This window comes from Micromys minutus (genome assembly GCF_963924665.1).
Source record: "Micromys minutus genome assembly, chromosome: 25".
NCBI lineage: Eukaryota > Metazoa > Chordata > Mammalia > Rodentia > Muridae > Micromys > Micromys minutus.
The window spans coordinates 30,173,897-30,188,448 of NC_137960.1; the positions used below are offsets into that span (position 1 = coordinate 30,173,897).

The 14,552-nt window shown below is 43.5% G+C and overlaps 1 pseudogene across 1 annotated transcript; it reads right to left on the bottom strand.

Moving 5' to 3' along the window:
- Positions 1 to 8,238: 8,238 nt before the first annotated feature.
- LOC308437173 (transcription factor BTF3-like) lies at positions 8,239 to 8,702 on the bottom strand (annotated as a pseudogene). Its single transcript has 2 exons — positions 8,637 to 8,702; positions 8,239 to 8,536 (listed from the first exon to the last, which is right to left on the bottom strand). The product of its transcript is annotated as a transcription factor BTF3-like (transcript).
- Between the last annotated feature and the right edge of the window lie 5,850 nt (positions 8,703 to 14,552).

Consider the following 14,552-nt stretch of genomic DNA (forward strand, 5'->3'; position numbering starts at 1 on the left):
GAGAGACCCTGTGTCAAAAAATAAAACAAAATAAAAGCATTACTATAAGCCAGGTGTGGTGATACCCACACTCCACCTCAGCACTCGGGTGAGGCCAGCCTTGTCTACACAGAGTTCCAAGCCAGCCGGCGCTAAATACTGGGACTCTGTCTCAGGAGGGGAAAAAGAAAAACGCTATTATGCCAAGGTGGAAAAATGTCTGTAACTTGTGAAGTGTATGACATAAATTTATTTCACATTCATATTTATCTTGGTTTCCTCTGCCAAAAGGCTACACTTGGATAATATAAATACATATATGTGGGACACAATGACACATACCTTTAATTCCTGAACTCCAGAGGCAGAGAGGCCTCTGAGTGAGTCTATGTAGTGAGTTCCATACTGCTAGAGAGAGAGAGAATGCGTCTCGGAAAAATAAATAAGTAAAACACATATGCCATTAATTCATAGCGTCCTGTGTCTTCAACAAGAGCTCCAGTACAATGGTTCATGGTAAAAATACATTGTTTTTTAATTTTTAAGATTTATTTATTTTATATGTGCATTTTGTCTGCATGTATATATATGAATACCACGTACATATTGGTGACTATAGAGATCAGAGGAGGCATCAGATCCCCTGAATCTAGAGTTAAGGAGGGTTTGTGTTAGGTCTCAGGCAGTCCACATATCTAGAAAGAAGCTCAAACTGGACTATAAAAGGATTTCTGTATTCTGTCTGTAAAAAGCCAGTGTTGCTCAGGAACTTGTAAAACAGGCTTCTGTCTCCAAAAGGAGTCATTTCTCTTGCCTCTGGCAAAAGAAACATATGTCTCCATCCACACGCATATCATATGCATATTCAAATCTACACTAAAGCATGCCTTTGGAAATGGATCTTTGTTAGTTTGAGGCCAGCTTGGTCTAGGAAGCAAATTTCAGGACATCCAGGACTATTTCACATAGAAACCCTGTCTCCAGAAAAACAAAACAAAAACAATTTGTGCTAGCTTTTATGCACCCCCAGTCCTAATCGCAAGTAGTCATTATCCGTTTCAGACACCTCAGGCTTCCCTCCTTTCAGATTCTCTCTATAAAGGCCAGGATGCCTCCCTCCCTCCATCCCCTCTGCTCCCTCCCTCCTCTCACTCCTCTCCATTCCAGACTCTCTCAGCTTCTCTTTTCCATGTCCCTGACCATGTCCAGTCTACTTTCTTTTCTCTCTGCTCTGGACTCTTTTCAATGCCTGTGGATATTGTCTCTTACTCAAAATAAAGATCTACCCACTAAGAGGAGCAACCATGTTGCCAGTTTCCTTACTGCAACCCCCTCCCCTCCGCCACACACACACACACACACACACACACACACACACACACACACACACACGGTTGGGAGCTGCCTTGTGGGTACTGGGAAATTACCCAAGCCTTCTGCAAAAACCCGTAAGTCCACTTAACTGGGAGCTCTCTCTCTCTCTCTCTCTCTCTCTCTCTCTCTCTCTCTCTCTCTCTCTCTCTCTCTCTCTCTCTCTCCCTCCCTCCCTTTCTTCCTGTTGCCTGTGTAACTGATGTAGAACTCTCAGTTCCTCCAGCACTATGTTTGCCTATATTCCACTATGTTTTCCACTATGCTGACAATAGATCAAACCTCTGAAACTGTAAGCAAGCCCCAATTAAATACTTTCCTCTATAAGAGTCATCAAGGTCATGATGGTGTGTCTTCACAGCAATAGGACAGTGACCAAGACAACTCCCCAAGTTAATTTTGGTCAACAGAAAGCCAACTTAAACCACACCATAATTAATGGGCTCAGCTTTCTTGCTGAGATATGCTTAAATAAAATTAAATCACATACAAATTATGTGTGAATTCTTAAATACCCAAAGCTAGCCATTTCAAATGTCATTTTAGTCTCATTTAAAAAGTTAATAACAACTCAAGGTTTGTGCCTATAATCCCAGTAATTGAGAGGCCAAGACAGAAGAATCGGGAATTCAAGGCTATCCACCTACATAGCAAGTTAAATGCCAGGTTAGGCTATATGAGACCCTGTTTCAAATAAATCTACCTGGGAACATAGCTCGGTTTGTAGAATGCTTGCCAGATGCACAACATGTGGCCCTGTGTTCAATCTTCAGCGTAAACTGGGCATGGTATACCTGTAGGTTGATGTCAAGGTGATACATGATTGGACAGTAAAGAGTGGGCGGGAACAAAGTTTGGGTAAGGTAGAAGAGAAATTCACATGCCCATAACTGATTTTAGAAAACAGTTATAAAAATATACTGGGATGTAGCCCAGTGGTAGAATACTTGCCTAGCATGTATTGAAGTGCCCAGGTTCAAACCCCAGAGCTGAGAGGTGAAACAAGCAAACCTTGATTTCATTATCTGCTTTGGAACTGGAGGTATAGTTCAGTTGGCAAAATGCCCTTTTAGAGAGAGGAAACCCTAGACTCAATTCCTAGAAGCACACTGTGATGATTTGTATATGGTCGGCCGGGGGTGGGGGGGGTGGCACTATTAGAAGGTGTGGCCTTGTTGAAGTAGGTGTGTCACTGTGTGGGAAGAGGGCTTTAAGACCCTCATCCTAAGCTGCCTGGAAGCCAGTATTCTGCAATCAGCCTTCAAATGAAGATGTAGACCTCTCAGCTTCTCCTGTACCATGCCTGCCTGGACGCTGCCATGGTCCTGCCTTGATGACTATGAACTGAACGGCTGAACCTGTAAGCCAGCCCCAATTAAACGTTGTCCTTATAAGAGTTGCCTTGGTCATGGTGTCTGTTCACAGCAGTAAAATCCTAACTACAACACACAGTAACGGAGCATCATAGGGCATGACTTCAATCTAAGCAGATGAGAGGTAGTTGCAGGAGGATCTGGAATTCATAGTCATTCTTGGCTATATAATGAGTTCAAGTAGAAAACATGAGACTTGGTTTCAATCAGCCAATCAATAAAGAAGCACATAAACAAGGGGCAGGGTATTAAAAAGATACTGAGTCAAATACGTTGAGTGGACATCAGTCACGAGCCCTGGAGATCCTCTGTAATTGCTATGGGTTTTCAGAACTCTTTGGCCCACACTTACATCTTCATTGGCCTTTGTTCCCATGTTCCCAGTATGACTCCAGTGCCCTTTTTGCTTGTCTGGTATCACATAACCTTAGTCACATAATAATAATTGGATATAGCTGAGGAAACCGAGATAATGGATTTGCTTGATCTGTAAGCTGGGTTTTATACATAAATCACAAACCCAGGTCAGCAGTCTTGATAAGAGGCACCAGCAACTACGTCTGCTTTTGGTGGGAGTAAGAACACGACCCTAATTACTCATCTCATGTCATACTTTCTGTTGAGACGAGGCAGTACCTTGATCCAGACACAGTGGGGAAACTGGCTGTCAGGAAGGACATAAACTCCAGGCAATCTCAGCTCTGTGGCTCTGCAAGCCAACGAATCTGATGTTCCTAATAAACAGTTCTTATCTTCCTCATCCAGTGCTAAGCAATTTGACTAATAAAATAATGGCTTCCAGTGATGGCTTACACCTCCCATTGCAGCACTCACACTTACACACACACACAGAGGGGGGCGGTGGTGAAGGGGAAGGGGGATAGAGAGAGAGAGAGAGGGAGGAAGGGAGAGAGGGAGAGAGAGAAAGAGATACACTCATATATGTGCACACAGAGAGAAAGATACACACACACATATACACACACATGCACACATATCATATTTCCATAAGGCAAACACAAACACATATATAAAAATTATAAGAGCAGGGCTGGAGAGATGGCTCAGTTAAGAGCACTGGCTGCTCTTCCAAAGGTAGAGTTCAATCCCCAGCAACCCCATGATGGCTCACAATCATGTCTAATGGGATCCAGTGCCCTCTTCTGGTGTGTCTAAAGAGAGAATCGGTTATATAACCTAAATAAAATAAATAAATCTTTGAAAAAAGTGTGTGTCACTGACCACCTGGTGAGGCACATTTAAAAAAATTATAAAAATAAATCTTTAAAAACCAAAACCAAAACCACCCGTACATGGACTCACAATGACTCACACAAAGAATGAACTAGTTTTCTACTCCCCTCCCCTTTTGTTTGGGCAGCTCAAGCTGGGGTTGCAGGTGTGAGCCACCGCACCCAGACTTACCGCTTTCTAATACCTTCCTCTCAAGTAACCATTGCTAAGTTTGGAGTGAGTTCTTCCAGCAAGTCCAACATATGGCTTTGCGTTTTGCTTTAGGAACACTGCTAGTTAAGTGTAATTATTATATCATGGGTGTGCTGACCATCATACAAATAAAAACTTAAATATAGATACGATCTGGTTTAAAATTCACGGTGAGTATAAACCTGGAAGAATTATGAATGGACTCTTTGATTTCATTCTTTTGCACAAGAAAAGCTGGTTGGGCTGGTTTTTCTCAGTTTACACAGCATTCCTGGCACAGTCCGTCTTTCCCAAAATTCTTATCTACCCTATGAAAACATTCTTTGTATTAACTGTATTTTTTGCGGGGGGGGGGGGGCTTGGCAGTTCTGGGGCAAATAACTTTATCATATTTCTCTTTGTAGGGAAAAGGTCAGCCCATGTGGGTATCTTGTCACTCTGATGGGTGGAAGCAAAAGCCATCTGACAAGTGAACAGATACCTGTCATCTTAAACCTAATCGTTATGTAGCATAAACATACGTTCATGTATGTACATCACTACACTTTGCTCATTCTTCTTTACCTGTTGTCCCCTCCCATCCCTCCTTGCTCCTCTTGGTACCTTTTCATAATAGTCTTTCTCCTGTTCTCATGCTATTTATATATATACATATTCGTACACACATATATGGTGTCATAGACATATATATATGTAGGTATACTTATATATTTAGATGTAGAGCTGCATATGAGATAAAACATACACCATTTCCTTTCTTCTGCCCATTGTCTGCTCTTGTTTTTACTTTCCCCTTTTTTCTCCCCTTCCCCCTCCCAACGTGGTCCCCTTTGGTCTCCATGCCATGTATATTGGAACATGACAGGCTGCTGAAATGGGCATTTAAAATATCAAAACAAGTTTGGTGTGGTGGCTCACACATGTAATCGCAGTGCTCTGGAGGCTACCACAGGAGGACTGCTGTGAGACTGAGGCCAGCCTCAAGATTTTAACCTGGCTCTGCTTCCTGACCACATAGTGACTCGCTGGTCTCCTGTTCCTATTGAAGACTCCAAGGCCAGCATACTATTGTGAATGTTGGAGAAAATGCTTTGGAGCAGATCCTGAGGTCTCATAGTCTCCAGTCTCACTTCTTGGTCACCCTCTTCTCTGACTATATAGGTGCACTGTGACATGATTCTCTTGCCATGATGAGATGCGGCCACACTTTGTCTCTACATAAATGTAAGCTATGAGAATCTGTTTCTCACTGAAATCGCAGTTTGTTGGGTATTTTGTTATAGGAACAAGAAGGAAAAGGAAGTAATGAATGTTCTTTAGAGGAGATGCAAACTGTCCTGGCAAATGAAAATCTCCAAGCATATTTTTTTTTTCCAGTGATAAAAGACCTGGAATTCGTAAGCCGAATGGTGTGGTGCAGGTCTATAATCCTAGCTCCTGAGAGACTGTGGCAAAAGTATTAACAGTTCAAGGCCCGCATCCGGAACACAGTGAGTTCTAAGTTGGTCTGGCAAAGTGAGACCTGCCACACAAAACAGAATCAAACCAAACCAAGTCAGAAGAACAAAGCAACAAACGGAAGGCACACATTCTCTCCTGGTTTCCTAATTTAGGGCTTCATTGTCTCTGTGCTCGATGAGAAATGTCTGAGTCCATGCAGGCAAACACAAGTTGCTGAGAGGAATTGCAGAGACATGGAGAACAAAGCAGGAGGCAGCCCAAGGAGGCAGCAGGGCAGGTGACAGGCACCTTCTTTCCACAGCCACTGTGAGCCCTTGGTGGTGATTGGGGGGTGGGGATGGGGGGGAGAAAAAAAACAGCCAAAACCTTCCGGACTTGGTTCAGATTAGATCTGTGCAGAAGGAGAGGCTGAATCTCTGCACTGCAGAGCATTTGGCTTCTCGGATGGCTCACTTGTCTCTTCAAACAGGAAAAGAAAGTGGCTTTGGATTACCTCACCTCCACCCCTTCTCCGTTAGTAATATAGACAAACTAAAATCATTTCCAGCTCCAAACTCTAAAGCTGGCCGAGAAGCTACCAGCCTGTAATCCCAGTATTGGTGTAGCAGAGTCAGACAGATCTCTGTGAGTTTAGGGGCAACTTGCTTTACAGACTGAGTTTTGAGACAGTCAGAATTGTGTAGAGAATCTGTCTCAAAAACCAAACCAAACTAACCAACCAACCAACCAACCAAACAAACAAACAAACAAAAAAACCCCAACCAAACAAGAAAAAAAGTAAATTCCAGCTCCAACTGTTGGCTGGAAAAAAAATTATACATTGTTTCTAAACTTTCTTGAAAGAATACACACACACACACACACACACACACACACACACACACACACACAGAGGCATGTACCATGCCAATGTTTATTAAGCTGTCACACACTGGATTATTGCTAATAGCGCCTGAGCAAACTCAGGATTGTTGTGAGTTTTTTTCTTTTATCTGTTAAGAAAGCTGTAGAAGGGAACTCGTCTTGGTGGTGCATGAGCTTAATCCCAATACTCAGGAGCCAGAGAAAGGTGGATCTCTAGGATGTCTAGGTCACTAGGTACTATATAGTAAGTTTTATTTAGATCAGCCAGGGCTGCGTAATGAGACCCTTTCCCCAAGTTAAAAGGAAAAAAAAAAGTCTTGTAGAAGGGTTTTAAGCATTCAGGAAAAGGTTGTTCTAAGATTTTTTTTTTTTTTTTTTTTTAAACAGACTAAGAATTTTGGGCCAAGCAGGGCAGTCTAGGAGGCAGAAGTAGGTAGGTGTGTGCATGTGTGCATGTGTGTGTGTGCATGTGTGCATGTGTATGTGTGATGTGTGTGTGTGTGTGTATGTATGTGTATGCTTGTCTCTGTGTGTGTGTGTGTTCGAGCATGCTCAGATTACTTTTGTAAGTAAGGAAGCTACATTTTTTTTTTCTAGATGCATGTGTATCACACCTGTGTAGAAACCTGTAGACACCCAAAAAAGATATCTCATCTCTGAGCAACTAGAGTTACAAAGGATTGTAGGTCAAGATGTGGAAGTTGGGAACTGAACCTGGGTTTTCTTCCAGAGCACTAGTTACTCTTAACCACGGAGCCATTTCTCAAGCCCCAAGTAAACATAAGTTGACTTTCTTTTAAAATCGAGACAGAGTCCCATGTAGCTTAAACTGGTCTCAAACTCAGTACACAGCCAGACGTGGTCTTGAATTTCCTACCCTCCTGCCTCTGCCTCTTCAGTGCTGTGACCACAGGCATGTGACCCTAACTCTCAGTTTATATGGTGCTGGGTAGGACCCAGGAATTTGTGCATGTTAGACAAGCACTCTACCAACCAAGCTGTGTCCCAGCCATTTTATTTATTCACTCACTTATTTTTTGAAGTCAGGGTCATGTGCTGGGGTGTATAGGCATTTACAGCCTAAATATCCTATTTTGATATGTATATATTTGCATAATCTAAATATCCTGTTTGGGGATGTGCAGGCACGCATATCCACGCCCTCGTTAAGTGAAAGCAGAGATACATTCCACAAAATGTCAAGAGTCTGTACAGTACAGAACGTAATTTTTTTGTGATAAAAGGCTGAAATATTTAATTTTGTGATTTGAAGTCTCTATAATTCTGTAAGATTCTCTCAGGAAATAAAAAACCTTTTATGATGTTTTGTAAAATACTTGAAGCAATTATAGTCACTGAGCTGTTTGTTCGAACTTCCCTGTTTTTTCTCTTCCTTTCTTTCTTTCTTTCTTTCTTTCTTTCTTTCTTCCTTCCTTCCTTCCTTCCTTCCTTCCTTCCTTCCTTCCTTCCTTCCTTTCTTTCTTTTAAAACTGGGCAAAGAATTTTATTAACCCTTCCCAAAATTATTCCCAGACTTCTTCAGCTTGATTTGCCGCAAAGGATGAATTGGGTATAAACGAAAACTGAAAAGAGCTGCAGTGTCTGGGGAGCTTGGGCTTAAAAATATTAGAGATCGATTTTATCAGATCCATAATAAACACAAAAATTTAAAAAGCAGTCATGATATAAAATAGCAGATCCTGTGACTTCTGCAAGAGTCACCTACTTCAGAAGCTCCTTCAATTCAGTTTCCCTCATTCTTAGAAGCCTCATTTCTCCACCAGATCTGGAACCTCAGCATCCTCCTCTCCAGAAACAAGCGGAGCTTTTCCATCCACAGATTGTTCGGGCAGAGCTTCAGCCTGTCTCCTTAAACTAGTCAGACTGTGCACCGCGCTGGTTTAGGATGCTGGGAAGCGTTTCTGTCAGCTGCTCTGTCTCAGCGTGGCCTGGAGTGGTGAAGGTGTTTGCTGCCAGAGACGCCTGAACTTTAGGGTTGTTAAAATGGATCACGGCTCCTTGGTTTGTAAACATGTTCACCGCTTCAATACCAGAGATAATTGCTTATCCCTAACTTTTAAAAGGAGAACTGCAGTTTTTTATCTGCTGTGGCTGTTCTGTGAACCACCTTCTTCTTTCTACGAGCAGTTCCTTTCCCACCAGTGCGCACTTGTGCCTGCAGTTTGGCGAGTTTTTTTCCTGGTTCATGATCGTTTCTTTCATCTTATTGGAGTGAAAATGGGGCCGCGTGGGGGAACTAAGATTCATACTCAGGGGGTCTCGGGCAGACCTGCTGATATAAAGCACACACATGCGGGGATGCAAGATGGCAGCTAGAGGGAGGCCGGAAATAACAGGTTAAATGTGTAGCCCAGGCTGGACTTGCACTCGTGATCCTCCTGCCTCTGCCTCCTTCAGCAAATCCTACTGGTGTGTGCCACCACAACCGGCTTTTTTTAAAAAATAAGATATATTTTTTTTATGCATGTGAGTACCCTGTTGTTCTCTTCAGACGCACCACAAGAGAGCATCAGATCCCATTACAGGTAGCTGTGAGCCACCCTGTGGTTGCTGGGACTTGAACTCAGGACCTCTGGAAGAGCAGTCAGTGTTTGGAACCACCGAGCCATCTCTCCAGCCCCCCATGTCTTTTCTTGACTGGAGTTTGGAGATGGACAGTAGTTCTGGAATAGGAGGAAGTCATTGTTCTCACGGGCAGGGACCTACCATTGTTGTTTTCTGAGAAAGCACACGTACCCAAAGATGCTTATTACTTGCGCTCCACCTGTACTTGAGTCTGCAGAATGCTACACACTGCCACCTTGTGGAGCTGAGGTTTTCTGCATGAGCGAGGTCAGCTGCTGCATAACCAGACTAGAAATCTACACAAGATGTACTTACTCTAAAGAATGAACACGCGGAAATGTCATGCGTTGCCAGTGATGCAGGAATTAAGATAATAATTGCTTTCTGTTAAATGAAGGTATATAAAATAATAGCTACCTTGCGAGTCTCTTTGAACATTTGCTTGAACAGAAACCACAAAGCTCATGAAAGAGAGTAGATTTTCTATTTCCTTCTGTGCGAAGTTCCAATATAGGATGACCACATGTTTCATTTTTTTTGGAATTAAACGTTTTCCAGGACGCCTCATGTGGGTCCTGGGAGAGCTCCCAGCAATTGCAGCCCGATCAGTCAGTCTCCTTAAGTCCAAAGTAGAAATTGCTGTGTGATGCAGGGTTCAGACTTCGTTTCTGACAGTTTGTTACAGATGAAGGGAGCTTATATAGGATTCTGCTTAGAACAACAGGATGCTCTGAGGCATTAGCTGTAAATGAATCTAACAAGGGGTGTGGTGGCTCATCTTCACTTGGGGCACAGCAGTGGGAGGATCAGTTCAAGGCTAACCTCAGCTACATAGAGAGTTCAGGGCCAGCCTTAGACTATGTAAAAGCCTGTCTCAAAATAAAACTAAAAGCGAAACAAAACAAACACCAAGAACCCAGCAGATCTAACGTGATTAGCACCAGACTAAACTGTAACCAAATATCTCTCAGACAATTGGAGGTGGCATAGTCACATAGAAGAATATTGTCAGGGCTGGGGACACAGCTCAGTAGTAGAGTGTTTGCCAACATATATGTGGCTCTGGGCTCAACCCTCAGTGAAGAAGAAAGTGAAAGGAAGAAATGTTTTAACAATAAAATGCAATGAACTTCAAGCATTGCCACTCTGAAAGAACCTTAAATATTCTGGCTGTTCTTCCAGAGGGCTTGGGTTCAGTTCCTCATGGTAGACTCATGGTGGATCATAAACATCCACAACTCTACTTCCAGGGAACCTGACTTCTCTTCTGGTCTCCTTGGGCACAGGAATGCAAAGTGATGTACAAATACACACGTTCGTCCCTTGTCATTGTCCCTGTGCACCGGTGGCCTCAGGATGCTGAGGAGCCGGGAAGCAGGGTCTCAGCCGGCACCGAGTAGGAACAACCCAGGTAGACGGTCCAGAGGGCAGCTCATTTATTGAAATAGTAGAGCTAGTTTATGTAGCTCTAGTTGGGGGACAGGAGGAGGACAAAGGAGGAAGTGCTCCGGTGGGACTGGGACCTTCCTTGCTTATTGGAAAGATCAGCAGACTGCCACGTGCATGCTTTCCGAGAAGCCAGCTCTCAGGTGTGGAAACAAGTTTAACTAACTTCATCATGATGTGGCCTTTGTTCCTTCCGGGTTGAGTAGGCCCAAGCCTTGTTTGGGTATGAAGTAGCCTCACTCCTGTCATGCTCTCTGAGAAAAAAAAATCAAAACAAAACAACAACAACAACAACAATAACAACAACAAACCCAGTATGCTCAGTCAAAGAAGCCAGGCACAAAACACCATGTATCATAAAGTTAATTTATACCGACTGTGTACTTTAGATACATCCACACCGTTTACCAAGGACTGGAGGGAGAGAGACATGTCAGTTAATAGGAACCCGGTTCTATTTCAATGATGACGGAAATATTCCAGGATTCGGTAATAGTGCATGTCATATAACTTTGTAAATGTACTAAATGTCACCAGACAGCGCACATTAGATAAGAGAGCTGTATGGTTTGTGAATTCCATCTGGGGAAAGGTCTTGAAAAGTGAATAGATTCTAGGCATCGTGCTGTGGCTCACTGTGAGCAAGAAGGAAGCCTCAAAGGAAGCTGAATATAAGAATAAACTGACATGCCAAAGTTTCCACGGCCGACTTTCAGGTCTGTTAACTTAGACACAGTTGGAGAGAGGAGAGAAGAGGCCAGTGTTTTCGGATACAACCTTGGTTTGCTTGGAACTGGAGACTTCCTGTCAACAGGAGCATCTTGCTGCCCAAGCCTCCGCTGCTCACCTGGGACTCACATTCACAGAGCTGAGGTGGAGTGATAACGGGGAGGTGCTGTAGCGTTATGCTGGGTGTTCTCAAACACTTACTGCTGTTTTCCCAGGCACTCACGGAGCTCAGAGTCCGGCGAAGGAGGGAAAGACACTCATCTCAAGCTATTCTAGAAACCGGAAGAGTTCGCATCCCCAAGCTCTCAAGAACTGGTCGGGGTTTTGTGTCCTGGATCTCCAGTGTTCCGAAGGTCAGAACACAGTCAAGATGTGATGGCCTCAGAAATCATTGTGTGTGTGTGTGTGTGTGTCTGTGGTTGCTTCTTTTTTCTGTGTTTTCCATTAGTTAAAAAATTCCATTTATTGGGGCTAGAGAGATATCTCAGTGATTACGAGCACAAGCTGCTCTTCCAGAGGACCTGGGTTCGTATCCCAGCAGCCGCATGGCAGCTCGCAACTGTCTGTAACTCTTAGACTTTTCTGACTCTTAGAGGCACTGTGCGCATGGTGGCGCACAGACACAGGCGAGCACTATCACAGATGAAATGAAAGCAAGTAAATTCTCAAAAATTAATTAAATTTCATTCATTAATTTATCACATGTATCCACATGGCATGCATATGGAGGTCAGAGGAGCACAGTTGGTGAGTGGTTTTTCTTCTTCCACCGTTCTCTGGGTACGGGCATGCTTGGTGACCTCTACCCACTGAGCATCTCACTTTCCTGTTTCTTTTTTTTTTTTTTTTTTAATGTTGTTTGTTCTTTACTCATCCTTTTCTCTTCTGGCTACCCACTGAGGAGCATCATCATCATCATCATCACCACCATCATCATCATCATCATCATTATCAACCATAGCACTAGCATATGCCCTGTATTTAAAATGCAGTCATTTTTTTTCCTAATGTTCCAGAGCAAGGACCATTAGCACAGGCTTTACAGTTCAGCTCTGGTTTCCTCTGCTTTCATCTCTATTTCATCAAATCACCTGTAACTTTCATGAGCGTCATAAGGTGCTCATCACTTTTAGGTACTGGGTATTGCAGGTGGTCCATTGGTTTTGCATCCTGGACACTTGCTTCAGATGAGCAAAGTTATTTTTAGCAAGGAGCCTTTGAGGTGAAGGGCGACATTCTACTTATCTGTCCACTGACATTGCCATCCTTTACTCTTTCTCTGTCAACATTCCCCCAATTTAAAGTCTCCATATGAGAGAATCTATGGAAGGAATAACATGGGATGTTTCCCAAAAGCCTCAGTGTGGGCCTGAACTCAGATACCTAAGACGGTGTCATGGTACCTCTGCTTGGTGTGGTGAACCTGAAGGGACAAATATTATGGGAGTTTGCTCATTTCCAAGTTAGGTGTTCTTGCCAAAGAGAACCACCCACAGTCCTAAGTGGTGAAGTAAGTTTCAGGAGAGGAAAAGGAAGTGTGTTGGCTGTCATCACCCAGCAGGACAAAAGGTAGACCTGGTCGGAAGGAAGTCATGCTGAACTCACCCACAAGGCATTCTGTGATCTCAAGTGGCTGTTGAAGTCACTTACATAAGAATGAGGAAGAGGAGACCCGAGGAGAGAACCTGCCAGGCTTGAAATTCTCCATAGATCCACGTCTGGGATTTGCCACTATATTTACCCTGGAAAAATGTCTATGAAGCCCAGTGAGAAGTAGAGCATATCCCAGGTGTGGTGGCAACTCCTGCAACTCTGGCACTTGGGAGGCATAGACAGGAGGCTCGGGAGTTCAAGGTCAAGCTATACAGTGAGTTCAGGTATTGCCTCCACTACAGGAGGCCTTGTCTAAAATTAAACCAAGCAATATAAACAGATTTTTCAAAAAACATTAACAACTAATCATGCCACTATACCCTAAAACTAGAGTGGTTTATTAATCTACTTACTGAAGCTATTTATCTGAATCGAGGAGAAAGCTCTAGAAAACAATCAGGCACGCTGGCATGTTGGGACTTACGTGCAGCTCGGTACTTAGGATGATGAGGCCAAGAGGATTACCATGAGTTCCAGGTCAACATGGACTACAGAGCGCTAGGGAGATGAGTCATCAGGTGCAGGTGCTTGCTACAGAAACAGAATCACCTGATTTGATCCCATATACATCTTCCACACACACACACACACACACACACACACACACACACACACACTCACACACACACTCACACTCACACACACACTCACACACACACTCACACACACACTCACACACACACTCACACACACACTCACACTCACACTCACACACACACTCACACACACACTCACACTCACACACACACACGCACACACACTCACACTCACACACACACACACACACACACACACACGCACGCACACAAAGATTATGAATATGATGGCTTTTTGCTGCTTCTGTGGACTCAGGCTGGTTGTGGAGCCTCACGGTTTCTACTGGATTGAACGGCAGCTGCGGGTTTGTGAGTGCTGTCCACTGAGTGGGCCGGACTGAGGACAGTGAAGATGGGAATCACCCTAAAGAGCTATTTCTAAACAGGTCCACCTCCCCTGTATCCTAATAACCTTTCCTCTCTACTACCTTTGGCGGGTGGTGTGCTAGAGAAGAGGTTGAACCCTTATTAAAGTAGATTGAAAAAATTACACCCACAATGATGGTTGATGGCTGCTGCTGGCTGGTGATTGATTATGACTGATGATGATGATGAAGAACAACCCAAGTGTGTATGGTAGCACATCCCTTTAATTCAGCACTTGGGAGGCACAGGATTAGGAATTCAGTGATTCCTCTTCAGTTCATTGTGAGTTTGAGGCCCAGCTGAGCAAAATAAAATCACGTCTTTAAAAAAAAAAAACAAAACAACAACAACAACAAAAAAACAAACGAAACCATCAAAGACAATAAAACAACAACAACAACAACAAAGCTAACCAAACCAACCAACCAACCTAACCTGAAAAGATAATACCAAAATCAACTGAGCATGTACTGTGGGGTGGCACTTATCTGGAATTCCAGAATCTGGGAGGTTGAGGGAAGATAAAGTAGGAGAAGGAAGAGAGAGAAGGAGTAGAGGGAAGGAGAGGGAGGAGGAGGAGAAGGAGGAGGAGAAAGAAAAGGAAGAGAAGGAGGAGGAAGAGAAAGAGGATAAGGAGGAGGAAAAGGAGGAAGAGAAAAAGGAAGAGGAGGAGATGGAGGAG